This window comes from Crocodylus siamensis, chromosome 1, assembly GCF_052110815.1.
Source record: "Crocodylus siamensis isolate JL-2025a chromosome 1, ASM5211081v1, whole genome shotgun sequence".
Taxonomy (NCBI): Eukaryota; Metazoa; Chordata; order Crocodylia; family Crocodylidae; genus Crocodylus; species Crocodylus siamensis.
In genome coordinates, this window is record NC_143395.1 from 362346365 (window position 1) to 362363261 (window position 16897).

At 44.7% G+C, this 16897-nt stretch overlaps 1 protein-coding gene across 11 annotated transcripts in view; it reads right to left on the reverse strand.

The window, feature by feature from the left end:
* Positions 1 to 16897, reverse strand: part of ENOX1 (ecto-NOX disulfide-thiol exchanger 1) — a 536440-nt gene that overhangs the window by 234294 nt on the left and 285249 nt on the right. Inside the window, exon 1 of one of the 11 annotated variants that reach the window (XM_090025285.1) lies at positions 1370 to 1475. The exons of the other annotated variants lie outside the window; for them this stretch is intronic. The gene's annotated coding sequence lies outside the window, so the exon portion shown is untranslated. Of the gene's footprint in view, positions 1 to 1369; positions 1476 to 16897 lie in introns of those variants that run through there. 11 annotated transcript variants of the gene reach the window in all.

Here is a 16897-nt window from a genome sequence, read left to right on the forward strand (position 1 = left end):
TTTCTAAGGAACTTTTTACCCCAGTCTCTGGGGTAAAAAGTAACTAGATTAAGATTTATGAAGAAATCTTTTTCTTCATAAAGTCTGATTTGCTAGATATTAACCAAGCAAAAAAAATCTTGTTTAGACTAGCAAATATCTGTTTAAGGTATGCTATCCTTACACAACACATTCATTGGCTTTCTTTTAATCTAAGCTGTTACAGTTGTGATAAATCATCGGTTATGTACTCTTTAATACAATTAAATGCTTTGGGCATAGAACTAAATTTAATTTTTTTTAACATGAAAAGCAAAACCACTCTCTTTAAATGCATTCCCATTCCCCATGATGAATTTTATCTCTGAGATTTGATCCAATGATTTAACTACCTCTCACTACTTCTCCCATGAATTGTTTATACAGCAACTTGGCAGCATGATTTGCATATCACAGAAATGATCCTGTTATGCATTCCCAGAGGTGCATTTTCACCAGCTTTATCACTTTCTGCCACCTATGCATATCCCCCCAAGAACAATGTCTAGCTAATATGAAAAGGCACTTCTTGGCTGCCAATGGCAATTAAACATTAATGGGGCAGTTGCAAAGATTTCAAGAGCTGAAAACTATCTCCCCTTTTGTCTTCCAAAAATATGCAAACATATACTTTCAGACATTTTTGTCATGGATCACTATGCATTGCATTTAACTGCATTCTATTCAATTTATTTCAACTATAGCATAAATAATTAAGCAAGGAACAAATGTATTGAAACACAAAAGTTGCAGTCAAAGAGAGAAATCATGTTTAGATATAGAATAGTACATTGGTATCATGGAAAGTTCACTGTATCCTGACAGTTCAGTGCTGGAAACTATATTTTGGTTTCATTATTATTACTTGTGGGACTGCCACTAAAGTTACAGTTAGGTTCTTGGTCTTGCAGAGTTAAAATTTGGAATGAAACGTTACATGCCATTCTGGATTATTCATTCAGACAAAATGCACACTAACTGTTGGCACTGGTTTAGCTTTCATTGTTAGGAACATTTAATCTAAAAACACTCCTAATAACATCAAGGAATGGAACAGTTAGGAAGGGACTGGAAATTAAAGGGGAAGTGAGAGTACATGTGTGTTAGAATGAAACAGAGAGAAATTTCCTTTCCATTAACATCTGTTGACATCAGATAGACTCGTAATGTATAAACTAATAACCTATAACAGGGGACTTGTAGCCCCTACTGATTTAAGAGAGGGTGAAGGCAGCATTATTTGGCTGCAAGACTGTTGGCAACTGAATTGGTGCCAGCTGCAAAGAGACAGGCAGCAGAAGGGAGTTAGGAGTCATAGCTGCAAGACAAAAACAAGCTGCAAACCACTTACCTGGAACAAGCAGGAATAAGATAGGGAGCTGAATTCCAGGCAGATATTTAAGTAGTGGCTGTGGTAGAGCTGAGGATCTAAGAAGAAACCCTTAGGCTCAGTTAAGAGATCTAGGGTCATGTGACCAAAAGTAGGTGGAACCCAGGGCTCTATGGCTAGGGACAGAAATTACACACAAACTTGTACAAGTGATCGGAAACTGGTTTAAATCTGTAACACAACAGAAGTATAGTGCACATAAACCGCTTTCAAAATGGCCAAAACCAGTTTATGATAAACCTGGAAGTATGCAGTATCAGACTTAACTGATTTAGATTAAAACATTTTATTACTTCTGTCCCAGATCCCCCCAGATTGAAATTAACTCACAGTCCCCCAGCATCCCAGAATACTTTGCACAACCCCTGAAAACCCCTCCTCTGTAGGTAGGCTAGACTTGGCCCAACCAGTCTGCTCCAGCTGAGCAGGGAGGTATGCACTAGCAGCCCCTGGCCTCTGGCTTGGGCCACTGTAGACATGTGACTGTGTTTTCAGAATCAAAAGTGAGTATCTGTTCACTTCCTTATGAGTTCAACCTACACATCTTAGACTAACCTACAAAGATTGCAATAATTCATCCTACAGCTTTTTGACTGTCTGTACTTAGCCATTAAGCCTGGCTCCTGTATTTGAGTGGGGGTATTCAAGCTCAGGATGCAGAAAAGAGAGGATCTCCCCAAAAGCTGCTCCAGTGCTGCCCTTGCAGCTTAGAGAAGGAGTCCCTAAGAGTGAGGGGGATCTTGTGAGCATCCCAGAAAGTGGGCTAGCACCAGTCAACAAGCAAGAAACTCTAAGGTACTGGTGCAAGTTGGAAGAGCATCTGGGAAAGGCAAACCACACAGAGTGGGTGAGAACCTACACAAATTGGAGGATTAGGCAAAAAGAAATCTCATGAGGTTTAACAAAGGCAAGTGCAAAGTCCTGCACTTAGGACAAAACAATCCCATGCACTGGTACAGGCTCAGGACCAACTGGCTAAGCAGCAGCTCTGCAGAAAAGGACTTGGGGGTTATGGTGGACAATAAGCTAGATATGAGTTAACAGTGTGCCCTTGTTGCCAAGAAACCTAACAGCATACTGGGTTGCATTAGTAGGAGAGTTGCCAGCAGATTGAGGGAAGTAATTATTCCATTCTATTCTGCATTGGTGAGGCCACATCTGGAGTACTGTATCCCGCTTCAGGCCCCCTCAGCACAGAAAGGATGTGGACAAGTTGCAGAGAGTCCAGTGGAGGGCAGTGAAAATAGTTAGGGAACTAAAACACATGACTTACGAGGAGAGGCTGAGGGAACTGGGCTTATTTAGTCTGTAGAAGAGAAGACTTGAGTGGAGATCTGATAAAAACCTTCAGCTACCTGAAGGGTTGTTCCGAAGAGGATAAAGCTGGACTGGTCTCAGTGGTGACAGATGACAGAACAAGGAGCAATGGTCTCAAGTTGCAGCAAGGGAGGTTCAGGTTGAATATTAGGAAAATCTCTCACTAGGATGGTGGTGAAGCATTGGAATGGGTTACTTAGAGAGGTGGTAGAAACTCCATCCTTGGAGATTTTTTAGGCCTGACTTGACAAAGCCCTAGCTGGTCCTGCTTAGAGCGGGGGGTTGGACTACATGACTTCCTGAGGTCCCTTCCAATCCTAATTTTCTATGATTTTATGACTCTATAAGAGAGAAGAGCCTTAGGGAAGGGCAAACCCCAGGATCCAAAGAAGCATTGATGAACAGGTGCAAGGCATGGGGTGGCTAGTAAGGTGCAAGTGGAGGGCACTAGGGGCTCACTGGTGAGGGTGCTGTTGAGTTTCTTCTGCAGAGAGTGGTAGCACTACAGAACCACTCCAAGCATCCAGCTGAGGGTGCTGCACTATACAGAACTGAGGGCAGTCATTAGTGGGCATCTGAGCCCCGGGGGCTGCAAGAGACAGCTGGGGTAAGACAAGAAGTCTGGTGAGCAGAGAAAACGCAGACAAGAAGAGGCCCAGAGGACTGCACAGAGGGGACAGCATGTCCTGGAGAAATTGCTGAAGGGGCGGCACACCCCATACAACTGAGCCTAAAGTGTAAGCTCAAAGCACTGTTTTGGGGGAAGGCATACTCTAGATAACTATGCTGAGGGCAAATAAGCCCAGACAACTGGGTAGAGGGCCTAACAAGCCTGGGTGACTGTGCCAAGGAGGAAAAGCACCTATGAGGGTGCTTTCACAGGCAGCTTCCCAAGTTTATCATAATATTTAACGCCCAAGGTCTGACAAGCAGGAACCAAGAGGTGCTATGGAGGCTGGAAAGCACAGCAGGCAGATCTGACCGCCAGGGATTGTCAGAGTCTGGGGTTGGATTTCCCAGCCTTCTGCGTACCCACACTGATTTGAATGACTGTAGGTAACTTTTTTTTAAGGGTCATCCTATACATTTAAAGTGTTTACCTTCCCTTTCCCAAACGTAACCTTCACTTGCACCCAATGCAACTCCCAGGAATAAAAAGGTCATACAGGTAAAATTTCAAGCCAGTTGATTCAGTTTGGGTAAAATGAACAGTGCCAGGTCCAAACTCAATTTAAAGAACTTTGACTAGTGCTTTGAAACCACCCAGCATCTATTCTCTCAGCATTCTGGAGGATTAGAATTGGTTAGCTCATTTGAAATATAAGGGGATATAGAGTAACTTGTAAGTTATAACTCAGAAACTCAACCCCAGAGAGTAGGGAGTGAATGCTGCTACCATCTAATGGCTAACACCATGGTAGCCATGTTAAATGGCACCCACATAGGTAGTCTCAGTGGGGCAGTGAAGGACAGAATAGGCCTAGTTGTCCCCTCATATCAGAGTTGAGAAACTTGTTCATGAATGTGCTTTTGCTACTGGGATGTATTTGGTAGTAAAAGATACATTTTTTGTGATTTATTAGTTGGTCTAATAAAAGGTCTCATCTCTGAACCAAGAGTTCTAGAGTTTTGCATTTCCTTTTGCTAATGTGCATTAAGTTTAGTACCTCTGTGCACTTTTACATGTGCTGCAGGGGTGAGGCAGCACTTTAATTAGAGAGGGTCCAAGAGTTGCTCTAATTAAAGCACCACCACCTCTCCTGTATCAGTCTCCAAGTTTAAAAATGGCAAGTGGGGGCACTCAAACTAAAGCTTGTTCAATGAGTTTTCTTTCAAGCGCCCCCACTGCCATTTTTAAGTGCAGGGATGCTGATACACGAGACACAGAAGGCTGCTGCAGCACGGTAATTGCCACGTTCCAGCAGACTCACTTAATCAAGTCTGCTCTGACGTGCTGGAATTCCAGTGCATCAGGGCCACCTCCATGCTCATGTACAGGCTGCCCTAATGCACAGTAGCAAAAGCCTTTTGTGACACTTAATGCTCAGTAAACTAATTCTGTGCATTAGCGTATTAGCACTGGTTTTGATGTGATGCTTTAATGAGCAATAGAATAGGCTACTGAGCATTAAAGTGGCATGTGTAGCTGCGCCCACTGATGATTATTATGGGAAGCTTGTACTAGTCCTCTGTGTCGTCCTTGTTCAGTGGAGATGATCATCTCAGAAACTATAGGCCTGATCTCTTCCCTAAGCATACATTCACAAATGCTTCACCCCAACATACAGAATTTGGAAAATAAAAGGTAGAATGAGGGTATAAAATAGAATACAAATAAAGAAGTTCTCAGCATATTGAAACAGTATTTCCTCAGAGCACTAGAGACTCAAAATGCAACAGCATGTGAACCAAAACCCAAAACTAACCCAAGTTTCATTTTTCAAGTGTGTGGTGCAGGAATTCAAAACTTGCATTAAAATAAAACAAAACTTTCAGTCCCTTGAAGTGAACACTTTTAACAAAATCTGGAACAGTTTAGTGAAACAGAACAGTGTTGAGGTCTATGTGTCTGACAAGAAGCAATGCTGCCTGGGGAAACTGAGCTAGTGACTGTTCATTATTAAGGGCACAGGCTAGAGACAGAATGTCTTTAAGTTCCTGTACTTAACACTTAACAGTAGATCTGCAGCAAGGTAGGAAATAAACAGCAGTGAGGTAGGGTTAACCAGAGACCTGCTGGTTAGAATCTAGGAGCATGGCAAAGGAAACAACAGCACTGAGAAGTCAGAGGTAGTTAAACTGTTCTCAATGTGGGATCTGCCACAGAATTATGAGCTGTAGACAATGACAGTTTTAAAGATCAAGACTTTTTTACTGCTCACATGGGTCAAACTACTACACATATTCTCCCTTTCCCAGCACAGAAAAAATGCCTCTCAGCATTTCCTGTTATATCCTCTTCACCTCTGCACATAGGAGCCAGAGTACCTACCAACCTAGTGCCAACAGCTGTGCAATGAGTAAGGGAAAACAGACAGAGGGGATGTATCTTGGGGCTTCAAGCAGCCAACTCTGAATGAATTCTTAATCAGAGTACCCAGGTACCATCAACCTCTTTAAAATGTACTATATTCTCTATCCCCTTCCCTCCACCCACAGTTCTCTCTCAACATAGAATTACCTTTTCTATTCAACCCCTGGAGAAATGTCCCTGTCCTGCACCCACCATAAGTGAAGATCTACCCCTTACCTTGCACCCTAAATGCAGAAAGCCCATGGTCACCATGAGCTGTGGTGGTAAAACTCACTGAGGTTTCCAACGGTCTTCCCTCATCCATCACAACTGTGCTGATAGATCGGAGAGAGGTAGTTGATGAAATAACTAGAACACTACCCACTGAGGGCTTTAAAAACATCCGGTCCCTACAGTGCATCTGAAATAGGATGGGGAGCTGAGCAGAGAGGGGGAGAGGATTGATTCCCACCTGGAACTCAATTAGTTTCATAGTTGGTAGGGTCGGAAGGGACCTGAGAAGATCATCAAGTCTGACCCCCTGCCATGGCAGGAAAGAGTACTGGGGTCAAATGAACCCAGCAAGGTGTTAATCTAGCCTCCTCTTAAAGACCCCCAGGGTAGGAGCCAGCACCACTTCTCTTGGAAGTTGGTTCCAGGTCCTAGCTGCCCTGACAGTGAAGTAGCGCCTCCTGATGTCTAGCCTGAATCTACCCTCTGCCAGCTTGTGACAGTTATTTCTAGTCACTCCTGGTAGTGCTTGGGGGAACAGGGACTCCCCCAATGCCTGCTGGCCCCCCCAACCAGTTTGTAAATGGCCACTAGATTCCCCCCTCAGCCTTCTCTTGTGGAGGCTGAACAGGCTCAGGTCCCTTAACCTCTCCTTGCAGGGCCTGCCCTGCTGCCCCCTGATGATGCAAGTAGCCCTCCTCTGGACCTCTCCATGTTGTCCACATCCCTTCTGAAGTGCAGCACCCAGAACTGGATGCAGTACTCCAGGTGCGGCTTGTCCAGGTTGCATAGAGGGGGAGTATCACTTTCTTGGACCTGCCTGAGATACATCTGTGGATACATGACAAGGTACAGTTGGCCTTCCTGACTGCTTCCCCACACCGTCGGCCCTTGTTCATTTTGGCATCAATAATGACTCCAAGATCCTTTTCTGCCTCTGCACTGATGAGAAGGGAGTTCCCCAGCCTGTAGATCTGCTGCTGCTTCTTCCTCCCCAGGTGCATCACCTTGCACTTGTCATTGTTGAAACCCTGGAGACATTCCTGTATGCTTCTGGTGAGCCGTGGGGCCTTTTGCACCCTCTTGCCCCCTTTGATCTGCATTGGGATTACCTCCCTTTGGGCTTGGAGGATCATCTCCTTCAGAAATGACCACTCTTTCTGGACACACAACTCTCCTCCCCTCCGGGACCTCAGTGCCTCCCTGACTATTCTCCTTACCTCATTGCAATCCACCCTGCTGAAGTCCAGAGCTGCTGCCTTGCTGCAGGTCTTTGCCACCTTGCGCTGGATGGTGAATTCCAACAGGTGATGATCACTGTTGCCCAGGTGGTCAAGCACCCGCAGGCCCCTCACTAGGTCATCACCCATGGCCAGGACCAGATCCAACAAGGCATCTCCCCTGGTGGGGCTGTGCAGCTCCTGGGTTAGATGGAGGTCCTGTATTTCGGCTAGGAACCTACATGAGCAGCCAGACCTGGTTGACTCCTTCTCCCAGCAGATGTCTGGAAAGTTCAGGTCATCCATGATGACCACGTCCTTTGACCTAACTACCTCTGTGAGCTGACTTAATAATTCCCAGTCGAGCTCTTCCTCTTGGTTGGGTGGCCTGTAGTAGATACCTACCATTAAGTCCCTTTCCCCTCAAATTCCTTCTATTCTAACAAGGTTGAATTAGGTTGGAACAACTTTCAGAGAGGGGAAGAGGGAGGTGAGGAGGGGAATTTTAAAAAACCATTGTAAGACTGGCAGATCTACAGGTCAGTGCATGGAGATCAGTCATAAGGAGACTGTAAAACAAAGATATTGGCAGGGATTCAAGGGAAGTGAAAGTCTGTTTGATACATCCCTGATTTTGCCCAAAGAAGGGACATGGGTATCACTGCAAACGATGAAAAAACCCTACTTACAGATGTAATGCTTGGAATATTTTGAGAAGAAACCCCATTCAGATTTGCTTCACTACAGTAGAGAAACAGTTTAATGTGTGCATAACATTGTAGCGCACTGTTGCATATTGAGGATTTGTAGACATGCTAATTCAAGCAATTTCAAATCTCCAGATATTTATTTTATGCTTACAAAATGAAAAGGTATTTTCATCCCATCTTGACTGGAGGAAAGAATGGAATCGAGTTATAAATTGGTTTGTATTACTTGTTAATGCTGACAGCTTTTCTATATCTGCTTGTTGAAGGGCCAACAAGGAGATGGGTAATGTTTTAAATATAAAATCAAAGAGTAGTGGAAACATGAAAAGCTTTATTTTCAACATGGCATTTATGTTTAAACTGTTCAAATTGCATGCATTGGTTACCTTGGAAACAATCAGCAGCTGTATGAAACCCTTCACCTGTCCAATATATGAAACATTTATTATCTGAGGCTGATCAGAGATCCACTGAGACTAAGAATAGGACAGGAAGGTGGGGTATACTTTGTCACTCCCAAGAATCTTGCAGTACTTGTGACAGAGTCAGATTAGATTTGGCCACAGAGTCCAGTTATGGAACAGGTTGTTAGGGGGAAAAAAATAAGAGTAACTGCCATTTGCCATTCTACAAAAGGCTTAGTCAGGATTATTCGGCACATCGATGAGCCTTCTAAATTGTGTGGAGGCTGCAAAATGCTAGTTTCCCACCCCTTCTTTCTTTACATAACTGCTTTTTCACAGTGCTGCTCTTGATCACCAGGGATCCTGGTTTTCTCTAACAAAAAGAAAGTCTCCCAGATTTTGGATTTAAAAAAGTAACCAAAAATCCACTTTTTTCTCGTGGTTAATATGAAACACCACCATGTATATACCTATATACTAGTGGTGTTTGATTTTAATCATGGAAAAATGTGGACTTTGGGTTAGTTTTTTAGGTCTGAAAACTGGGGATTTTTTTTTAATCAGCGAAAACCAGGATTCCTGTTGATCACTTATTTCTCAATAAATAATGCCTGATTTTTTCCCTTCTGTAATTCTAGTTTCTTTTCTTTTGTGGTTTCGAAGCAATTTATTAAGAGGATATAACTTGGAGGTGGTCCAGAGAAGATGCTCTTTTTGATTATTCTATTCTGAAACATATTTATATAAAAATGCTACTGTGTGATTCCGTGTTTATTGTAACTAAGTGGCTTCCAGGGAATTTGTTTCAGCAAACAGGGATTTAGTTTGTGTGCAACCTGGAATGTGATGCAGCCACTCTCCCACACTTGCTTGCAAGTAAAAATTAGCAAAATACTTTTTTCACCAGACTAAGCAGACAGGATATAAATGCACACACAAAACAGATCTGTTGTTTAAACAACATGTCATTTTGACATAGCCACATCAGAATAGAATTAGAATTTTCAATTAAATATTTTCCCTCTGCTGTGTTTCTCTCTCTCTCCCCTAAGTCTGGATATCAGAGGTCCCTGATGCTACTGTTTTATTATAAGCAGGTTATATGTCCATCTCCAAGAGGAGCTACAATTGTCAAATTATATTAAGTGGAGAAAATATCAGGCTTAGGTTGGAAAAAAAAATCCAATCCACCACAGCAGAGGTAAAAATTTTCACTCTCATTTCTTTGTAGAACGATAACAACATAAAAATGCACAAGTTCAGTTCAGGTTACTTTCTCCCCACACCCCACTTCACAATTTCATCAAGGTTTTAATAAAAAATACTGGGTCAGATGGCATTGCTAAATATGATTTGAAAGACACCACGGCAAGTTCTCAGATGATGCCTGCTAGGCCTGTGTGAACCAGCTAGTATTCACTTTGGATTTGGCTGATTTGGGGGACAGTGATTCGATTCAGTGATTTGAATCACTGTCCCAATTTGATTCAGCTGAAACTCCGAAATACCCAGGCCCGCCCCCTGCCCACTCTCCCAGCCTGGCAACAGCTGCCCTGTCCGCCCCAGCTCCTGGCACTTGAAAAAAGAAGCCCCAACTGAGCAGGTGATGCCAGGCAGGGGGATGATCCTTGCTGCGCCCCACTGCTCCACCCTGCATAGGGGGTTCTGCACAAGCCGCCCCCCGCCCCCGCCCCATGGCTGGCCTGCCTCCCATGCCTCCAGCCCTTTAAGAAAAAAAACAAACAAACCAGGAACCCCCCCACTCCAGACTCACCATTCCTGCTGACAGGGGAGCAATCCCTGCTGCCCCTCACCACCCCCCACCATACGGGGGGCTCTGCACAAGCCCCCTGAAGCCCCAAGGCTGCAGTAGGAGCAGTGACTTCAGGAGGTATTTCTCAGGTTTGTTTTTTTCCATAAAGGGCCAAAGCTGGGGTAGGCAGGGCAGTCATGGTGGGGAGCTGGGACAGTGGGCAGGGGGCTCATGCAGAGCCCCCCCACACAGTGTGGGGCAGTGGGAGGCCACAGGGATCACCCCTCCACCTGGCAGCACTAGTGAGTCGGGCTTTTTTTTAAAGTACCAGGAGCTGGGGCAGGCAGGGCAGCCATGGGGGATCTGGGGGAGCAGGTGGAGGTCAGAGGGGCTGGGGGAGTAGGGAGGGGATGGGGCCTGGCAGGGGTCCCCCATGGTCCCCTCCCCCTCCCCCAGCCCACCCTCTCCCACCACCTACTTACCAGATCTGAGTCTGGGTGCAGTTCCCTGCTGTAGCGGGTGGGGACTGTCTGAATGAATAAAGCTCTCTGAATCTTTTCCAAAGATATGGAGAGCTTCAAATCGATTTGGACCTTTTAATTGGTCCCCTGATTCAATTCAGATTCAGAAATTGGGCCATCAAATCGGGCCAAATCTCCAAATTGAATCACCACCCAAAGCTTCGCAAAGCCCTGATGCCTGCATCAGACTCAACTATAACCATTCTTGAGAGAGGGGCCTATAACATCAAGATGGAATCAAAGTGCAGATTTGGAGGAGGGAGGAGACATGGAAGAAGGCAAGATGGTATGATAATGAGACTACACAACAGAATGATGGCACTGTGTGAAGTCCCACCAAAGTTAGAAATTGCTGTATATGCTGTTTCAGAGTAGGGATTATTAGCAATGATGGGTAACACTTACCTCCATCACCAGCTACTCCCAATACAAGAAAACTTAAAATGGTAACTGGTCCTCTGTTGCTGCAATGGTCTTAATATCGTAAGTTTTAATATCATTTTTAATAATGCTATTAATATAGTAAGTCTTAATAATGTCTGGTATACGTGCCAATCCCTGAGGTATATTAGTTAGGTGTGAGCTCAGAAATACAGGATGTCCTAGGCTATATCTTCATTTTCATTCCTTCTGAGTGAATTATTCCTTTCAATTTAAATATAAGGTATTGTAGTAACTCTAGACTCTAATGGTTCATCATGCTTATACCTTTCCCAATTAGCTCACTTAGGGAGGTTGCTGTACTCCAAGTTCAACAAATGGTGCTAAATGCCAAAAGTGACTTCTCCCATGCTACTCCATATGCTTGAAATATCCTCCCTTCCTCCCAGTAGTGGTACATCAAGTACCTTTCATTTTCTTCAGAAAATTGAAACTCCATCTGTTCTGCAAAGCATCCCATCTGCAATGACAACACGTCCAGTGATATGCTGCCAATATTTTAACAAAAGGCTCCCACAAAAACATTCCCTTGGGCCTGAAATAAACTGCATGCCCCAAGGGAGGGAGGTGTGCTCAGAACTAAGAGGGACTGTGGAATCTATTAGTTGGGTTTTCCCATTTTGAGCATGTTTTCCCATAATCAAAGAAAAAGGTAGTAGTGATTGAAAAGCAAGTCACTGGTATAAGGAGTCCCTGAAAAAATATATTGAGTCTACTGATAGCATAGAAGAGCGTTCATCCTGAACAAAGTACAATGGATGAAAGCAGAGGGTTCCAAAATGAACACCTTTTAGAGTGTTGGATTGATGTCCTTTGGAAGTGTTTAGGAACCACAGAGATAAGTAATTGGCTGGGATGATCTAGTTGGGGATGGTTCTGCTTTGAGCAGGGGTTGCACTAGATGACCTCCTGAGGTCCCTTCCAACCCTAATTTTCCATGATTCCATATCTAAAACAATTTAGTTGCATCAGTGGTGGAAAGAGACCACAGTTACAGTTGTAAAGAGGGAAATGTGCAAATCCCCCTTTGTCACAACCAAGGTTGATCTCATTAAAGGCCAACATTTGTAAAAGTCATTAATGGTTTCTTGGTGCCCAAACTGGCTCTCAATTTTTAAGAAGGTCAATGCTCCATACTCTCTGCAATTTAGGCCCTTCTAAATTTCAAGTTGTTCATCATGAAATAGCTAATCATTCTCACATACTTTGGTCTCTGGATTTGTCTCATGCTGATCCTGCTACATTCCTTGAGTCTGATCATCAGGGATCCTGGTTTTCTCTGATTTAAAAAAATCCCCAATTTTCAGTTAAAAAAGTAATCCCAAATCCACATTTTTCTGTGATTTAAATGAAACACCACTAATACATAAATATGCATATAGTGGTGCTTTATTTAAACTATGGATTTGAGATTACCTTTTGAGCTGAAAATTAGGGATTTTCTTTTAAATCAGAGAAAACCAGGATTCTTGCTGATCATGAACTGTTCAAAAGCTAACTTTAATGCAGTGGGGTCTCCAACCTTTTTAAGTAAGAGATCACTTTTGGCATTTAAAAGCAACCTAAGATTTAGCATGCACCACCACCACCTCCCTGCCACCCAGCAGGTAAGTCCTTGGGGAGGGAAGGGGGGCAGATCAAGGCAGAGGGAGAAAAAATTATTTGAGGGTGCACCTCCCCAGCAGTAAGTCCAACCCGGCCAGGGCCCCACTCAGCTTACCCCTGCTCCTGCCTTTGTGGCACTGTCCCTCACTGCGGGGGCCTCAATCTAGCCCCCATCCCTTCCCTCCCCCACAGACTGACCTGTTGGCCTTGGTACGCACGTGCATACATATGGGCACTCAGCCCCCCACCCCAGCCTCAGATTGACTCCAAGAGGATCCAGGATCTACTGCAAGAGGCTCTGAGATGTACCAGTGTGTCAAAATCCACTAGTTGGTGACCACTACTTTAATGGGAGGTTCATGCATGCAGGATTGTAGAAATGGGTTTGCTGACTGACACCATAGGAGACTGGGAGGAGGTGCAGGAGGTGCATATGCCCCCCGATGGCCAACACTGATGCTGTCAATAGGGCTGGTTCCCCCCTGACAGGGCCGCCATCATCAGCTGCTTCTGCAAGTGCCCTCCCAGATTCAGGAGGCATCAGTCACCCATGACTGACACCATAGTGAGTCCCCACCGCTACTTTTCATGGCCCATTTACTGATTTAAAAGCATCATGTGAGTCTAAGCCACTCACTGAATAAACCACATAAATTGTGAAAATTACATCAGTCCTAAACATTTGCAGATGTAACAGTCTAAATTGTTATTTGCTGATACCTGATCCTTTAAAAAAGATGATTTTATTTCAGTGTCTTTCAGATCCATACACACTGTAATTCATAATCTTTACACTGTCAAACTTTTGTCTTTTGTATTTGTCACCCTCTCTCAATGCACATGTAAAACATAATCATTTGGACTCTCAGCTATTCAATTTAGCTCTAATGAAATGTATTGAGCAACTAAACAGCAGGTACTTCAGAATAAAAGCAGGCAGATTTAAAACTGGAAAATTTTGTTGTTGTTTTAGCACAACAGGGAACAAAATTAACCTCAAAGATTTCTCTTTACATATAAAAACTATATTACTCTTATCACACCTGTAAAAGTTCTAACAATTGCCAAATAAGCAATAATTACACAGCAGGGAATAATTTAAATAATATTTTTAGGTTTTTCTTGATTTAATTGCCACAGGAACAACAAAGCGTCAAGTGACTCAAAAATACAGGTAGCACTGACCCATACAGCTCTATAGAGACTTCTCCTGTAGAGAAACATTGATATAACTTCCTTTTTGGCCTCAGTTTAGCAGAGTACAAAAGAACATTCTTCAGTTTAGAGAGGAGTTAAAGTGCTTTACTGACCAGGTAGGGATTTTAGCATGCACTCAAAAAGTTTGCTGAAGTGGGGATTTGTTTCTTATGGTTTATACAAGGCAATCCAAGATACTTTCTTGAATAGAATATTTACTATGATGACACTTTCTTCACGCTGAGATAAGAGAACTTTCAGCAGAGTCCCCACTCATCCAAGCACAGTGTATGCCAAGGCTAGATTTTGAAAGATGTCTCCAGGTGTTCAGTGCTCAAATTCTAGTCTTGCTATTAGGAACACTGCCTGCTGAAACTAGTAAGAAAACCGTAAAGAAACTAATTTTAAAATATTTGAGGTTGAATCCCTACATCATTATGCTTCACAGCTCCTAGCAGGCCCAACCAAGATTGAGGCCTCACAGGGCAAAAGCTACAACCTAAACTATAACCTGGTGGTTAGAGCACTCTCCTGGAAGATGTGGTTCTGGCCCTAGTGGCTTCGCATGGAGAAGGACCTACATCCACTAAGCTATTACGTAAGCAGCAGCATCACCTTCCTGGCTGTGATTTTTAAATAAAAGTGACTGTGTCCTTGCCCTGTGCCAAACTGGATGCCTTTCGCATGTGGTTCCCCTTGGGAACTTGGAACACCTAGTTTGTAAATGATCTGATACGTGAGGAGGGTGTCATGATATTCACCACAGCTATGGCAGTAGCCACAAGCAGTAGCAAAAGTTTAGTAACCTATGAAATGTAACTTGCAAAAACTTTGGTGCCTACCCTTTTAAGCACCAGAGAGGCTACACAAGACAGAAAAACATCACAAAAATTAATGTAAAATTCCATTGCATGTTCCAGCCAAGGAATTCAAAGCAGTCTGAAAACACCTGTGAACTACCACATGGAAAAACTGAAGCATAAAGTATGTCACTTATCCAAAGTCACACAGAAAGTCTTGGGGGCATCTGCCTTTAGAAACCAGCTCTAAACCACTTACTCCTGCCCCTCATCAAGGTGAGAGTGTCCATATGTCTGCCATATCATAAAGAATATAGGAGGAAATAGGGAAGATCCAGGTGGCTCCACCCACAACTTCTGGTAAGGAAATCTCCTTCTTCACCTACTACTTCAGCCTGAGGAAATGAAGGCTGAGAGGGGACCTGGTAGCAGCTTACCGCTACACTAGGGGAGTACATCAAGGACTTGGTGAGCAACTGTACACCAGGGCACCTCAAAGGAAAACCAAGAGTAATGGCCACAAACACCTGGAATATCAATTCAGGCTCAACATTAGGAAAAACTTCTCCACAGTCAGGGTGTCCAGACTGTGGAATAAGCTCCTTCCAGAGGTGGTGCAATCACCCACCCTGGAAAACTTCAAGAGGACACTAGACAGTCACCTTGTTGGGGTCACCTGGCCCCACCTGTCTTTTCTGCTTGGTGCCGAGGGCTACCCTTAATGATCTTCCGAGGTCCCTTCCGGCCCCTTACAATCTATGAATCAATAAGTGAGCACCCAGTGCAGCAGCAAATGAAGAAAAATTGCGATGTCCTGAAATTTCTTCAGTCAATTTTAGAGAGGGATGATCTACTGAACATTGGGACAGTTTTGGAATACCTCCTGGTTTCTGCAACTTTAGATTTGGCAAGAGGGTTTAAATACACCCAGTATACAAGCAAAACACATAATCAGAGTTTATATCCATTTTTGTTCCACCTAAAAAACTAAGTCAGGGCAGGAAAAATATGACCCATGGGCCAGATCTGGCCTGCTAAGCACTTTCATCCAGCCTGTGGCACCCCCCAATGAACTGCATCCTGCCCAGCCCTTCTGCCCACGAGGGTGGAAGCAAGGTGCCCACATGTACACCACCCCCACATACTTTATTGTGCCTTGTTCCCACCCTCATGGGCAGAAAGGCCAGCAGCAGCTTCTAAGCTGGGCTGCTGCTTCCCCTGGTGCAGCTGCCCCCACGGGAACCTACTTGGCTTCTCCAGCTTCCAGTTCACTCTGGGCAGCAGGTAGGGAAGCAGCGGTGGCAGGGCTGGGGCCCAGTTGGGGGTGGTGGAGCTGCAGCTGGGTAGAAGCGCAGAGAGCAGTACAGAGTGTGCGCCCAGGGGTTTAGGCTGGGCAGGGTGTAAGGGAGGGTAAGGGGTGTGAGGACCCCTCACACTCCTCCACATGGCACGCAGGCCCCCTGCCCACAGCAGGAGCAGGCAGGGAGCTCAGGGTGCTCGTGCCAGGTGCAGGCATTGGCACCTACTGGGACAGGTTCCAGCCAGCATTGTGTGTGAGAGCAAGGAGCACAGCCTGCCTAGCAGCTCTGCTCCACACCATATACCTGGAGCTCTCGCACTCACAGTGGGGGAAGACACGTACTGGAGTCAACTGCCTTCCCTGCCCCTGTCATGCAGGTCCGCAGACTGGGAGTGGAGGGAGCCTCACCCCGTGTTTCCCTGGGAGTCTAGCACAGGGCTTCCTGGTGCAAGTGTGGGAGCCCTATGCGCAGCATTGGCTGGAGCCACACCCCACTGGGCAAGAGCACCCAGCCGCCTCTCTATCCCCCACCTTCCCTCATACCCCACACCCTTCCCCCACAACCCCCACTGAAATATACATACACCCCAACATACGCTATGCCCCCCACGCCCACCACCATACACACACACCTCCCAAACACATTCCCCAGCATACACCCCTGCACCACACGCATGCACACACACATACCATACATACGAGCATAAGACTTTATTTCTGAATTATTATGCAATCACTTCTATATACAGTACTCAAATACAAATCATGACAAAAACATTTTTTGTAATAAAATTAAAATACGTTATAGTCAGTGTTTGACATCTAGTGTACGATTTGATTTTCTTCTGGTTCTAAGATGGCAATCCTCCCTCCCAGAAGGAGTATTTGGGGGGGGGGCTGCAGAAGGGGGGCAAGGGAAGGGACATCCAGTGGCAAAGGTCAGGGGCAAGGGGGCAAGACTTCTAGTCCCAATATGG